This window comes from Girardinichthys multiradiatus, chromosome 12 (assembly GCF_021462225.1).
Source record: "Girardinichthys multiradiatus isolate DD_20200921_A chromosome 12, DD_fGirMul_XY1, whole genome shotgun sequence".
In the NCBI taxonomy this organism is placed as follows: domain Eukaryota; kingdom Metazoa; phylum Chordata; class Actinopteri; order Cyprinodontiformes; family Goodeidae; genus Girardinichthys; species Girardinichthys multiradiatus.
The window spans coordinates 29526988-29543226 of record NC_061805.1 but is presented as its reverse complement, the minus strand read 5'-3'; the positions used below and the strand labels follow the sequence as shown (position 1 = coordinate 29543226).

General features: G+C 42.7%; 1 protein-coding gene across 3 annotated transcripts in view; it reads left to right on the top strand.

Moving 5' to 3' along the window:
- LOC124877689 (netrin receptor UNC5C-like) overlaps positions 1-16239 on the top strand; it is a 348599-nt gene that overhangs the window by 168517 nt on the left and 163843 nt on the right. The gene's annotated exons all lie outside the window — the stretch shown is intronic.

Sequence of the window (16239 nt, the reverse complement as noted above, 5' to 3'; positions counted from 1 at the left end):
GGGGTGGTGGGTGTGTTCCAATTACAGGGGGATCATATTCCTCAGCCTCCCTGGTATTGCCTATGCCAGGGTATTGAAGAGGAGAGTCCGGCTGATAGCCGAACCTTGACTTCAGGATGAACAGTGTGGTTTTCGTCCGGGCCGTGGAACACTGGACCAGCTGTACAGGGGGCTTGAGGGTTCATGGGAGTTTGCCCAACTGGTCCACATGTGTTTTGTGTACCTGGAGAAGGCTTTCGTGTCCCTCATGGTGACCTGTGGGGTGCGCTCCTGGAGTACGGAGTTAACTCTTTACTAGGGACCATTCAGTCTGTGTACAATGGAGCAGGAGTTTGGTCCGCATTGCCGGCACTACGTCAGACTTCTTCCCAGTGCATGTTGGACTCCACCAGGGCTGCCCTTTATCACTGATCCTCTTCATAACTTTTATGGACAGGATTTCTAGGCGCAGCCAAGGGCCAGAGGGAATCTAGATTAGGGACCAGTGAATTTTGTCTTTTGTTTTTTCAATGACATTGTCCTAGTGTCACCCTCTAGTCAAGACCTACAGCATGCACTGGGGCAGTTTGCAACTGAGTGTGAAGCAGCTGGGATGAGGATCTGTCCCTCCATGTCTGAAGCCATGGTTCTTGAGAGAACTCAGAGAAGGTATGCAATGAAGACACAAGCGAGTCAAAGTTATCTTTGGCTGGCCAGGGAGGGACAGTCCAATTCTCTCTCAGAGGAGCTGCTGCCTGAACACAGCCTTTTATTGAAAAAAGGAAAAAAATCACTCATGTATTGTGGGTGTGGCTACACACTGTTTCACAAATACAAGTCCTACTAAATAAAACTGGTTCTGTCCAGATACTGATACAGCACACATGTCCACATCTGTAGACCAATCTCCATCAAGGAGACGAAGATTGGCTGGGGTGAACAGCCCTCTCCCCAGAACACCCCCACACACACACAAATTCCTGCTCAGTCTGCATAGCAACCACCCAAATGCAACTCTAAGACAAGATGACAATTCTGTTAATAGTTTATAAGACACTCAAGATAAATGGGAAATGTATTCAAACCACTTGAGGACTAGTTTGACACCTGTGGCTTGAGGATATTAATTTCAAACATGTCTTCACCATTTCCATCATCGCCTATTGTTCAGCTCAGAGACTGCCCATTCACTCAAAAAAAATTGTTTAAAGTGCAGAGCTCTCTTATTTTCTGTCGGTTGAGGAAAATATTAGCCTGTCCAGCTAGACTACAGAGTCAGATGTTGCTATGGAGATGGGTTGTAATGAATAGTATTTTATGTTGTGCCTCAAATCTAGAATTGCACAACTCAAGGTGGCAGCAGGTTGGAGTAGCTCTATTACTTTTCATTTTGATTAATGCCTTTTAACCAGATGTTAGTGCGTGTTAGTGCGCATTGTTTTGTTTTGTTTTTTGCTTTCAAACAGTCTTCTGTGATGGTACCCGGAGCTCTCTCACCAGAGAAGAACTCATGAACATCAGGGCTACTACACCAGAGCAGTTATTTCCCACTTTTCTGCCTACTGCTCTGGAATTTTTGGACATCCTGGTCACCTTTGCTCACGCTGTGAAATGCCGGAAGAGAGGGAAACAGGCTGGGGTGCTGGTACGTCTTCGCCAGCGTGGACAACGAACACCGTTACCTGGAATATTTCTCTCTAACATGCGCTCACTTCCCAACAAAATTGAGGAACTACAACTGCTGTTGGGAAAAAACAGGGACTTTTATTCATCTGCAGTTTTGTAGCTCTGGGAAGCTCCAAAACCAATTCTCATCCAATGACTCTGCATCTGTCTGGAAAGGGCTCAGGCAGATCACCAACCACAAGCTGAAAGCCCCCCACTCCATCAACGACTGACGCCTCGCCAATGACCTGAACGAGTTCTACTGACGCTTTGAAAGACAAAGGGACAGTCCTGCAACCATCCCCCACGACACCACCCAACACCTGCAGCCACAATCCACCACCCCCACTTCCCCAACCTCAAGAAGGGCTTTGGCACCTCCAACCCCCACCCTGAAGTTCCCCCCCAACAGCCCCCTACCCACGCCGGGGACGGCTCTTTCCATCCAGGAGAGGGATGTCAACAAACTCTTCAGGAGACAGAACCCCCAGAAAGCTGCTGGAGCGGATTCTGTCTCACCAGCCAGCCTGAAGCACTGCGCTGATCAGCTGTCTCCAGTCTTCACAGACATTTTTAACACCTCACTGGAGACATGTCATGTGCCTGCCTGCTTCAAGTCCTCCACCATCATCCCTGCTCCCAAGAAGCCAAGGACCACAGGGCTTAATGACTTCAGAACTGTCGCCCTGACCTCTGTGGTGATGAAGTCCTTTGAGCGCCTTGTGCTCTCACACCTAAAAGACATCACCGACCCCCTCCTGGACGCCCTGCAATTTGCCTACAGAGCCAACAGGTCTATAGATGATGCAGTCAACTTAGCCCTTTACTTCATCCTCCGGCATCTGGACTGCACAGGAACCTACGCCAGGATCCTGTTTGTGGATTTCAACTCTGCCTTCAACACCATCGTCCCAGCTCTGCTCCAGGAGTAGCTCTCACAGCTGAGTGTGCCCGACTCCACCTGCAGGTGGATCACTGACTTCCTGTCTGACAGGAAGCAGCGCGTGAGGCTGGGGAAGCACGTCTCTGACTCCCTGACCATCAGCACTGGTTCCCCCCAAGACTGTGTTCTCTCTCCTCTGCTCTTCTCCCTGTACACCAACAGCTGAACCTCCAGTCACCAGTCTGTCAAGCTTCTGAAGTTTGCGGACGACACCACCCTGATCGGACTCATCTTTGATGGTGACGAGTCCGCCTACAGATGGGAGGTGGACCATCTGTTGGACTGGTGCAGCCAGAACAACCTTGAGCTCAACGCTCTAAAGACAGTGGAGATGGTTGTGGACTTCAGGCAGAACCCAGCCCCACTTGCCCCCATCACCCTCTGTGACTCCACAATTGACACTGTGGAATATTTCCGTTTCCTGGGAACCATCATCTCCCAGGATCTCAAGTGGGAGCCAAACATCAGCTCCCTCATCAAGAAAGCCCAGCAGAGGATGTTCTTCCTGCGGCAGCTGAAGAAATTCAAGCTGCCAGATACTATGATGGTGCACTTCTACACAGCCATCATTGAGTCCATCCTCACCTCCTCCATCACCATCTGGTACGCCGCTGCTACAGCCAAGGATAAGGGCAGGCTGCAGCGTATCATTCGGTCTGCTGAGAAGGTGATTGGCTGCAGTCTACTGTCGCTCCAGGAACTGTACACCTCCAGGACCCTGAAGCGGGCAGGGAAGATTCTGGCTGATCCCTCCCAACCCGGTCACAGACTCTTTGAGACTCTCCCCTCTGGCAGGAGGCTGCGGTCCACCCGGACCAAAACCTCATGCCACAAGAACAGTTTTTTCCCATCTGCCACCAGCCTTGTTAACAAAGCCCGGAAACCACACTGACACTCTACTTTCCCCCACACCCCCCTTTTTTGCTGACAGGACACTTGTAACTCGCAACTCTATGCGTTACATTAACGTTCAGCTTGGACTCCTGCTTTACTTGCACTGCCATACTTGCACACTGATCATCTGCACTGTTGTACTGCTCTCGCACTCAATACTGCTCTATATTTACTCTCACTCACTTAAAACTGTGCACATATATTTATATTATATTGTAGATATGTTTATACTGTTTAATTTGTACTGTATTGCACCGACTACGCCAAAACAAATTCCTTGTATGTCCAAAAACGTACTTGGCAATAAAGCTTTTCTGATTCTGATTCTGATTCAAATTTCTTCTGTGATGGATAAAAATTGAATTTCTTTGGATGATTGTCTTTTGCGGTACCAGATGCTGTGCATCTGGAAGGATTTTTGCTGATACTTTCTTTTTACTTTTGGACATGTGCAATGCATCAACATAGAAACAAAGAATCTCCATTGGCTCCCTGTCCCTCAGCGCATTCATTTCAAGTCCTCCTTCTCACCCACAAGGCTCTCCATAACCGAGCCCCATGCTACCTCACCAACCTGCTCTACCGTCACACTCCTTCCCACAGCCTCCGCTCTTCTGATGCCAACCTCCTGTCTCCACCATTTACAACCAAGCACCAGACCTGGGGTGACAGAGCCTTCTCCACAGCTGCACCCACCCTCTGGAACTCTCTCCCCAAACACATTTGTGACTGTACAGACCTATTCACATTCAAATCAAATCTCAAAACTCACCTTTTCAGAACAGCTTTTAATGTAGGATTAATGTCCAATTTTATGCTTGTGTTTTTTTTAATGTCCAGTGCTACATATGGACTGTTTTTTTTTTCTTCCTTCATTTGTATGATGATCTTAAAATGTATTATTATTATTAAGATATTTTTTTACCACTGGAACCAGCTGATTAATATCTCAAAGCTCACATAATACTTCAACTACAACCCCTAATCCCTGATGAGCTGAAAAGGAGGCACTGTGGATGCAGAGCAGGAACAAAGAGAAGAGCGAGAAGGAGGAAGTTCAAACCATCTTTTTCATTGATTATGAGGGGGACTGTGAGACTGATGGGAAACAAGTTGGATTTCCAAGCCCTAAAAAGGACCCAGGTAGAGTTACAGAAATGCATTATTATGTGTCACTGAGGCATGGCTGGATCATGTTCCTCACTCCAGTGTCTCTCTGCCAGGCATTCTAACCATACGAGCATACATAGATTTAAAGCGGAGTGGCAAACTCAAATGAGGTTAACTGGCAGTACTTGTAAACAACACATGGTGTAATCCAAGACATGTTACTGTGAGGTGTTGTCTCTGCAGTCCAGATATTGAACTGGTAGAAGTAAGTTTTCTTCCATATTATTTACTCAAAAGTTCACCAGTATCATTTTGGCAACAGTTTACGTTGCCAATATATCTTTGGTTGGAGATTTCAGGCAAGTGGTTGTTAAGACAATTACATTGATATGACAATTAAGATTGCATAAGTTATTGGCCCACATTTCCAACTATATCCAATGTGTGTATATATATAAATAACTTCCAACACTGTGCTGTACCTTCAGACATAACCTTTTAAGAATTGTTGAAGATAAGATAAGGAATGTGATTTGTATGTCTTTGACCTGTAGCAGGGTTTATGTAGCAGGGTTTATTTTGCATTGACTGAGGACCATCCTTTGGTCTGTCAACTTTGAACACATGTAATTACTCCCAAAAACGCAATGCCTGTGGTTTTTCGTCACTGAACAACATAGAAGCGGTGAAAAAGGTTTCGGGTTTATTTTTGATTCTAATGAGTGCTTTTAAAAACCAGGCTACAAAGTAGGTGTTGTACTGCTGAGTAATGGCTCCATGGAATCATATTAAATTGTTTACTTTTTTAAAACCTGTCTTTAGAGTGAAAGACCTTGTCTGATGTCTTCAGCTCATGAAAGGTTATGTAGTGTTGAAATTTCAGGGTGGAGAGTCCAGCAAAAGAATTGGCAGAGTGGAAAGAGACTTAAAAGCAAGAGAAATTTACTCTCTTTATAGCCACATTGAAAATGACTGAGACGTTCAAAGTCACAGTGTACTTTCAATTCCTCCATTTTGATATTGTGGAGCACTAGAGGCAATTTTAAGGGAACTCTGAAGTGTTTAAAGGTCTACAAGGTACTTGAGTATATTCTGCAAAACTGGTCACCTCTAAAGACTAGAGGACAAGGTGTATAAAAGAGCTTTTAGAATTTTTTTTTTTATCTGCTGGGATAAAAATAGTCATATTGCATCCTAAACAAATTAAGAATAGATTCAAAATTTGCTATGAATCAGAAAAAGGCAGACCCAACATTCAGCCAAACACAGTGCTGAAAGTTTAAAAGGTTTATTCAGCCACAGGAAAATGTCACACAGGTAACACTCCTCACAGCTTCCAGGAATCACTGAGGCAGAAAGAGGGGTTAGTGACTTGTAGTCTCTCCAGATTTTGCAGGGATCAGAAAAGTCACTAACCTGCTTTTGTCTTGAGTGGAACTTGAAACCCAGAGGGGAAACCTCAGTGGGCGGCAAATCTCCACAGCACAGGTAAGAAGTGACTCCAGGCTGAATAATCCGAGGGCTAGGCTGACTCAATAATCCAAGGACAGAAACAGGGTCAACGATCGGAACAAGAGGCGTCAGGCAAGGGGCAGGCATAGGCATAAACCAGATGCAGGAAACGAGGTCAACAACCAAAATACAAATAGTCCGACAGGGAGCAGGCAGAGACATAAATCAAAAAGGCAAGGCAAGGTCAAGAACAATGATCAGACAGGAAGGACCGCTGGATATCTACTCACACGAATGGCTTTCAAAAATCTGGCACCGTCTGCTTGTCAGAGTCGGTATATATCAAGGAAGACACAGGTGTATGGCATGCCACAGATTGCACTGCACAGCAGCAGCCACCAGGTGCATCTAATCTAATCCCCAGGAGTGATGCTTTGTTGTTTCACTAGTTTTTGTCAGACCCTGCTGTTTGCCACAATTTTATTTTTATGATCACCTCTATCCCCTTGCCACAGCCTTGGCGATTCAGCCCTGTGCTGTTCCTTACAAGAACCCTGATCCATTTCTGCTGCACCATGTCAGAAGCCTGTGTCAACCTCTGCTCAATGCCTCCACAATACTGGTCTCAGCACCACAGTCACCTGTGCCATTGACATCACATGACCAGTGCTAATACACTTAACCAGGTCAATGCACCTAGCATTATCTCAGTACCTGCTCTGTTGTTGCTGGTTTTGCAGGGATCCATGCATTCCCAGTCTTTGAGAGAAATGTATGTGGCTCACTCTCATTTGGTTTATGCTCTCTGGTTTATTACAAACGTCTATTTTGAAGGGGATAAAAAGAAAGTGTGATTTGCAAGTTCAAAGCTAGGAAACAAATTCAGCTCATTTCCACTATAAAAGTTAACATAATAAATGCAAGTTATCCATTTTTTTATTGATCACTGTATGAGCAATGCACTTAAGAGTTAAGATGTATGTTACCCATCATCTCTCTAATGATGTAGATATTGGATGTGTTGAGTGGGTCCATCTTCTTTTTTGGTGTGACTGGTGTTTATACAAAAAAATGTGTGTTAAGTTAAAATGTAGTTCCTTCCGTAATGTTATAAAGTAAGAAAGAAAAAGGAGCAAATAATGTTTTGAACCACCATCATAAAATTTTAAGCTTATATAGCAAGTGGTATTTGTTTGTCATTTTAAACTAGTAATAAAGCTTGCTTAGCATTTCCTGTTTTCAAACCTTTCTCTGTAATTTTGTTTGATTGATTAAGCTATTCTCGTTTTTTTTTCCTTTACTTTCCTTTCCCAAGAATCTCACATTGCTTTTTAATGCCTGAGTAGCTGCATCGGGGGGAAACCGTTATGATTTGGCATGGGCAGTGTGCATGGCAGAGACACCCATTTAGGATAATTGCTCTGAAATGTGCTTATGTAGAGGTGCCCGAGGCAACAAGCTAACCACAAACGTAATAACAGTTTTAGTTGAGTGATGGAAGTTTGAGGTAGAGAAGGAAAGAGACGAAGAGGGAGACAGAGGGAGGGGGATTTCGAAGGTTCGTCTGTGCAAGTGGAGGTCATATTTCTATTTTTTGCTGACACTGCTATATAGTGAATACGAACTTGCAGAAAAGAACACTTTACCTGGGCTGTGGTTACTAGCTGTTGTATTTCTAAAATGCTATTTAGAAAAATATATATTGGTTTTGCTGATATTTCTAAAGCTAGAGAGTGCTATTTAGGGAGAGAAGTCGGGTCAGTGAATGAGAACATCTGTCGCTTCTGCCCTAGTGCAGATATTTCCCTTGAGAACACATGCACAAAACAAACAGCTTCCCTGTCATGAATTGCTGGTACCCCTGTGACTTCAAATCATGCCAATTCATTGTCTTTAAAACACAAACATTCAAGAGAAATATTTACTTCTCCTATGAATAGGCAGATGTTGTGTGCTATAGCATCCTAGCTTACAAATGTGTGTCTGTTCATCAGTTTGTTTTAATCTCATTTAATTTAATTCTCTATCGTTATTGAAATTAATTTACAGCCAATTTCTCCATCTCCCACTTTAATTAAGACCACAAAATTGTTCCTAAATTTGCTTGGCATGGGAAAAGTGTGTCTGATCCAGAAGTCACTTTTCTTTCTCCTTGTTTCTACAGTTATTCTTTACTCATTTCTAGTTACATGTGGAACTTTGTTCATTTGTCTCACTGTGTCTGTTGTACCTGCCTCTTTATCCCCTCTGTGCAGATTTCTCTCTGTGACACTATCTTGCTGTCTCTTACGTTACATCTTTGTTTTTCAGTGTTGGTACTTGTGGATAGCCATGTGGTGGATTTAGGCCTAAAGCTTTTGGTGATTACTCCCATAATGAACCATCATGCTCTGTTCAGTCTGTCATCCCCCAGAGGGATTTATTGTATTATGAAGTTATCATTCAGCCTCAGACATACTCTGTCCACACACAACTTACTTAACCAATATAGCTGTACACACAGAATGGGTAATGAGTAGATTTATATTGCACAAAATGAAAGCTCGCCTTGTAGTTTTGCAGTTATACATGGACATTTTGGGAGTCTTTAATGCTTTGTGAACAGTGTGTCACAGGAATTCTAATGAAAGCAGTTGTGGCTTATTACTCATATGGATTTAAATGTTACTCATTGTTTTTCACTATTTCACATCCTTTGCAGTCCCTTTCATCACAGTGTTTCGAACATAGAAGCATTTTGTTTTACACAATTCTCATTGTGCTACACAATATACAGGTCCTTCTCAAAATATTAGCATATTGTGATAAAGTTAATTATTTTCCATAATGTCATGATGAAAATGTAACATTCATATATTTTAGATTCATTGCACACTAACTGAAATATTTCCGGTCTTTTATTGTCTTAATACGGATGATTGTGGCATACAGCTCATGAAAACCCAAAATTCCTATCTCACAAAATTAGCATATTTCATCCGACCAATAAAAGAAAAGTGTTTTTAATACAAAAAACATCAACCTTCAAATAATCATGTACAGTTATGCACTCAATACTTGGTCGGGAATCCTTTGGCAGAAATTACTGCTTCAATGCGGCGTGGCATGGAGGCAATCAGCCTGTGGTACTGCTGAGGTCTTATGGAGGCCCAGGATGCTTTGATAGCGGCCTTTAGCTCATCCAGAGTGTTGGGTCTTGAGTCTCTCAACGTTCTCTTCACGATATCCCACAGATTCTCTATGGGGTTCAGGTCAGGAGAGTTGGCAGGCCAATTGAGCAAAGTGATACCATGGTCAGTAAACCATTTACCAGTGGTTTTGGCACTGTGAGCAGGTGCCAGGTCGTGCTGAAAAATGAAATCTTCATCTCCATAAAGCTTTTCAGCAGATGGAAGCATGAAGTGCTCCAAAATCTCCTGATAGCTAGCTGCATTGACCCTGCCCTTGATAAAACACAGTGGACCAACACCAGCAGCTGACACAGCACCCCAGACCATCACTGACTGTGGGTACTTGACACTGGACTTCTGGCATTTTGGCATTTCCTTCTCCCCAGTCTTCCTCCAGACTCTGGCACCTTGGTTTCCGAATGACATGCAGAATTTGCTTTCATCCGAAAAAAGTACTTTGGACCACTGAGCAACAGTCCAGTGCTGCTTCTCTGTAGCCCAGGTCTGGGGAATGCGGCACCTGTAGCCCATTTCCTGCACACACCTGTGCACGGTGGCTCTGGATGTTTCTACTCCAGACTCAGTCCACTGCTTCCGCAGGTCCCCCAAGGTCTGGAATCGGCCATTCTCCAAAATCTTCCTCAGGGTCCTGTCACCTCTTCTCGTTGTGCAGCGTTTTCTGCCACACTTTTTCCTTCCCACAGACTTCCCACTGAGGTGCCTTGATACAGCACTCTGGGAACAGCCTATTCGTTCTGAAATTTCTTTCTGTGTCTTACCCTCTTGCTTGAGGGTGTCAATAGTGGCCTTCTGGACAGCAGTCAGGTCGGCAGTCTTACCCATGATTGGGGTTTTGAGTGATGAACCAGGCTGGGAGTTTTAAAGGCCCCAGGAATCTTTTGCAGGTGTTTAGAGTTAACTCGTTGATTCAGATGATTAGGTTCATAGCTCGTTTAGAGACCCTTTTAATGATATGCTAATTTTGTGAGATAGGAATTTTGGGTTTTCATGAGCTGTATGCCAAAATCATCCGTATTAAGACAATAAAAGACCTGAAATATTTCAGTTAGTGTGCAATGAATCTAAAATATATGAATGTTAAATTTTCATCATGACATTATGGAAAATAATTAACTTTATCACAATATGCTAATATTTTGAGAAGGACCTGTAATTTCCACACTACGTTCTGGCAATCTTGTCTCCGAGCCGCCACTGTCACAAAAGGAGCCACGCCTATCTCCACCTGAGATGTTCAGGGGAGACCCAGACCAGTGTCGAGCTTTCCTAACTCAGTGTGAAATTCATTTTGAGCTTCAGCCGTCATCCTTTCCCACTGAACGTTCTAAGGTGGCTTTTGTTATATCTCTGCTGGCAGGAAGGGCGAAGCAGTGGGGGACTGCTGAATGGCAGAACAGGTCTGCATCTTGTACCTTCTATGAAACTTTTTCCAAGGAACTCATTCGAGTTTTTAACCCTGTTCTTCCAAGTCGTGAAGCCGCAAGAGGCTTACTGTCCCTCAAACAGGGTGATCAGTCTGTCTCGTCTTATATAATTGACTTTCATTTGTTGGCCGCAGATAGCCGTTGGAATGAGGCAGCACAGATGGATACATTTATGCAAGGACTAAACGCAGACATCAAGGATGAGTTAGCAACCCGTGACTACCCCTCTTCTCTGAAACAACTCGAGGACCTGGCTGCTTGCATTGACATTCGACTGGCAGAGAGAGGGAGGGGGAAGCGACATGAGGAGGGTCGCTCCTCATTAACTCAGGGTCCTGCACTCTGGCATGGGAGAAGGAGTCGGTCATCTCTCACTGAGGAAAATGAGGATTGTGAGCCCATGCAGTTGGGCAGAACCAAGATTACGCTTGAAGAGAAGGATCGTCGGAGAAGATTCAAGCTCTGTTTTTATTGTGGAGAGAAGGGACATTTAGCACTCAGGTGTCCATCAAAAAGGACAGGCTCAGCAGAGGAAGGGAGTTTTCTACTGAGCCGAAGTCAACTAACTGCCTCCTCCTTCTTGTTTCCTGCTCATTTTCGAACCTCTTCCATGTCTCTCCAGGGGGCAGTGTTTATTGATTCAGGAGCAGACACTGAATTCATGGATGAAGCATTCGCCATTAAGAACATAAAGCTAATTCCGTATTCTGATACACGTAAAGTGCTAGCATTGGATGGTCACAGCATGAACAATTCACACCTCGGGATGGAGGAAATTACCTTAACAGTTGGAGGTAATCATCAAGAGAATGTAACCTTCATGATCATAAATTCACCTGAACTTCCTGTTGTCCTAGGGGCCTCCTGGTTGCAGAAACACAACCCTCACATTCACTGGAAGAGAAAAGAAGTTCTGGGTTGGTCTGAGTCATGTTGTCTTTTGTCTGCTGCTACGGAGGTCAGTGTGGAGAATGAGGTTGAGGAGACCTATCCAGATTTATCCAAGGTACCTCAAGAATACCATGAAAAAAGGAAGTATTTAATAAGATTAAGGCCAAGAACGCTCTGGCTCATGCTGTTCATTCGGCTCGTCATGACTGTGATCTGCTCAGAGAGCAGTATGAGGAGGAGCAGGAGGCCAAAGCTGAGCTGCAGCGTGCTATGTCCAAGGCTAACAGCGAGGTGGCTCAGTGGAGAACCATGTACGAAACTGATGCCATTCAGCGCACTGAGGAGCTCGAGGAGGCCAAGAAAAAGCTTGCCCGGCGTCTTCAGGATGCGGAAGAGTCCATCGAGACCATGAATGTGAAATGTGCCTCTCTGGAGAAGACCAAACCGAGGCTACAGGGTGAAGTGGAGGTCTTGATGATTGACGTGGAGAGAGCTAATGCTCTGGCTGCAAACCTGGACAAGAAGCAGCGGAACTTTGACAGGGTTCTTGCAGAGTGGAAGCAGAAGTATGCAGAGAGTCAGGTCAAGCTGGAAGGAGCTCTGAAGGAGACGCGTGCTTTGAACACACATATTCAAAATGAAAGACACCTATGAAGAAGCTCTGGGCCACCTGGAGACCCTGAAGAGGGAGAACAAGAACCTGCAACAGGAAATAAGTGATTTGACTGAGCATATTAGTGAAACAGGAAAGACAATTTATGAACTGGAGAAGGGTAAGAAAACTGCAGAGAATGAGGTCAGGAGCAGGAACGATTCCCTAAGGTGCCAAAGAATATGGAGAAAGGCCAGGAGTTCGATGATCAGAATGTCACTGATTCAGTCAAGAACGGCCAACCGGAGACGGACCCCTGGCCCTAAGTACCAGGTGGGGCAGAAAGTTTGGCTCTCCGCCAAGGACTTACCATTAAGGGTAGAATCCCGGAAGTTGGCACCCCGATTTGTTAGACCTTTCCCAATTTCCAAAATCTTCAACCCTGTCGATGTACGGCTGAGATTACCCAACTCTATGAGGATTCACCCCACGTTCCATGTTTCTCAGGTCAAGCCCTTCGTGGAGCCCCGACTTAATGATGATGTATTATGATCATTGTTGCATTGTATTGTTTAGTTGAAAATCTTGCCTTGCAAGGGTTAAAAATTGCCCTTTGGCTAGAAATTCTGTATGCAAGACATCTGTAATATAAATTTGCCTTTTTCTATGCTTAGATTGCATTGCCCCACACAAATGTAACAATTCATAAATAATAGAATTAAAATGTGAAACTTTGTAAAAGTGATTGTTTTATAGCTGATTTTTTTATGGGTACAAAATAGTGCCATCTACACAGGATGTAAATAATGTAAAATTAAATCAAAAGTCTTGGAAATTTGAGGATTTGTAGGATTATTTTTCTCCATAATTCATCAAAGACATTTATTACCAAGAGAAATAATTGTATTTGATACGGTGACATACATGGTCACGAAATTGTTTGTATGTTGTTGTATGTTGAACAATTGATGATAAAAAATGGTTTATTTACTAGAAAGAAGTCTTATTTTAAGCTGGATCCTCTTTATTTTTGCGTTTTACGTTTTAGGTTGCAACCTTCCGCCCTCCCCTTCTTCTTTAACCACTACATTTTTCTGCCATGACACCCTCTGTGTCTTTTAGCCACTGTACAGTGACCGTCCCCACGAAATTCCATGAGAGAAATTCAGTGTCAACCAGTTCAATGTTTTAAAAAATCTTCTGTCGAGTCTGTGTGCACCCAGAAAAGGTGAACTACGCCTGACACTTAAGGTGATTAGGAGTACGCTTAGGAAACAGAGTAAAAAACACAAGGTTAGACATGCAACACACACTGAGTTCTGAACACTTTTAAAACTTAAGGGCAAAGGACAGATAGGTTTTTTTCCACAGCCTTGTGGGCAAATTGTTAAGCATATAATATATATGTAAAATACAAGGAATGCTTATCATGCCTGCATTTTGTCTTTAACTTATTGCAGATCAAGATATTTCAAACTTCATGTTTAAAGTTTCAAATCAGATTTCATGATCCCGAACAACCAGAAAACCCTTTAATGTAATGAAAGTTTTTGTACTTAATTGCCCAATTTTGACAGTAAATTGGGATCAGCTTGCTAATGTTAGAACTTTTAACTTAATCTGGATCAACTTAGTTACTTTTCATGCTACAAAAAATAAAGTGACTTTCTTTCCACACATGAATAATAAAAAAAAGACAATCTGAACTTTAAGTGCTACAAGATGCTTTAACATGAAATGCAGTACATAAAAACAACTGAGAAAAAACTTACCGATACACATATATACAGTGCCTTGTGAAAGTATTCGGCCCCCTTGAACTTTTCAACCTCTTGCCACATTTCAGGCTTCAAACATAGATATAAAATTCTAATTTTTTGTGAAGAATCAACAACAAGTGGAATTAAATTTATTGGATGCGTCAAACTTTTTTAACAAATAAAAAACTGAAAAGTGGGGCGTGCAATATTATTCGGCCCCCTTGCGTTAATACTTTGTAGCGCCACCCTTTGCTGCAATTACAGCTGCAAGTCACTTGGGGTATGTCTCTATCAGTTTTGCACATCGAGAGACTGAAATTCTTGCCCATTCTTCCCTGCAAAACAGCTCAAACTCAGTGAGGTTGGATGGAGAGCGTTCGGGAACAGCAGTCTTCAGCTCTTTCCACAGATTCTCGATTGGATTCAGGTCTGGACTTTGACTTGACCATTCCAAGACCTGGATACGTTTATTTGTGAACCATTCCATTGTAGATGTGGCTTTATGTTTTGGATCATTGTCTTGTTGGACGATAAATCTCCGTCCCAGTCTCAGGTCTCTTGCAGACTCCAACAGGTTTTCTTCCAGAATGGTCCTGTATTTGGCCCCATCCATCTTCCCATCAATTTTGACCATCTTCCCTGTCCCTCCTGATGAAAAGCAGGCCCAGACCATGATGCTGCCACCACCATGTTTGACAGTGGGGATGGTGTGTTCAGGGTGATGAGCTGTGTTGCTTTTACACCAAACATATCGTTTTGCATTGTGGCCAAACAGTTCGATTTTGGTTTCATCTGACCAGAGCACCTTCTTCCACATGTTTGGTGTGTCTCCCAGGTGGCTTGTGGCAAACTTTAAACGATACTTTTTATGGATATCTTTGAGAAATGGCTTTCTTCTTGCCAATCTTCCATAAAGGCCAGATTTGTGCAGTGTACAACTGATTGTTGTCCTATGGACAGACTCTCCCACCTCAACTGTAGATCTCTACAGTTGATCCAGAGTGATCATGGGCCTCTTGGCTGCATCTCTGATCAGTCTTCTCCTTGTTCAAGATGAAAGTTTAGAGGGACCGCCGGGTTTTGGTAGATTTGCAGTTGTCTGATTCTCCTTCCATTTCAATATGATTGCTTGCACAGTGCTCCTTGTGATGTTTAAAGCTCGGGAAATATTTTTGTATCCAAATCCGGCTTTAAACATCTCCACAACAGTTTCTCGGACCTGCCTGGTGGTGTTCCTTGGTTTTCATGATGCTCTCTGCGCTTTGAACAGAACCTTAAGACTGTCACAGAGCAGGTGCATTTATACGGAGACTTGATTACACACAGGTGGATTCTATTTATTATCATCAATTATTTGAGACAACATTGGATCATTCAGAGGTCCTCAGTGAACTTCTGGAGTGAGTTTGCTGCACTGAAAGGAAAGGGGCCGAATAATATTTCACGCCCCACTTTTCAGTTTTTTATTTGTTAAAAAAGTTTGACACATCCAATAAATTTCATTCCACTTCACGATTGTGTCCCACTTGTTGTTGATTCTTCACAAAACATTTGAATTTTATATCTTTATGTTTGAAGCCTGAAATGTGGCAAGAGGTTGAAAAGTTCAAGGGAGCCGAATACTTTCGCAAGGCACTGTTTTTATATTACATCGCAACCTAGTGTGAAAAATGTCATTGCGTGCTTTCAGTTAGCTGTGTAAACATATTGTTTTGTGAAAGCAACTATTTTCCAAAATATATTTTATTTTTATGTAGAAATATTTTTTTTAATTAATTTTAGGAATTCCATGTTTTAAAAAGTAAACACATTCCTTAATCTGAAAAAGTATTGAATCAATAGTGAATAGTGAATTAATAGAATGCATATATTTTCAGTAGTTCCACAGAAAAAAAAAATATTGGGATTATTTTAATGTTTTTGTAAAGCTCTTAAAATATTTTCTGTTATCTATAAGTATTTTTGTAACACAAAATAGCATATATGCTTTATATGAAAGTAAAAAAAATATCCCTTTGTAAAGTCATGCTTCCGATAAATGGTTAAAATTCAAATGCATTTCATCCATGTTACATGTCTGTAAAAGCAACTTACTCAGCATTAATGATGTTTGGCATGCTTTGCTTTGTTTGGGCAGCAACCATTTCTCATTTTGTTGCTATAACATTATAACAGCACTTCACCTAAAACTTGTGTGGATTTATTATTTATTTCTTCTGGCTAACTAACTGAACACATAAGGCCACAAATAATATTGAGTAAATACTTACTTTGCTCTGCTGAGGATTATTGTAAATTGAGATGTTAACTGAGTGGCTATGCTAATGCTAGCTTACTT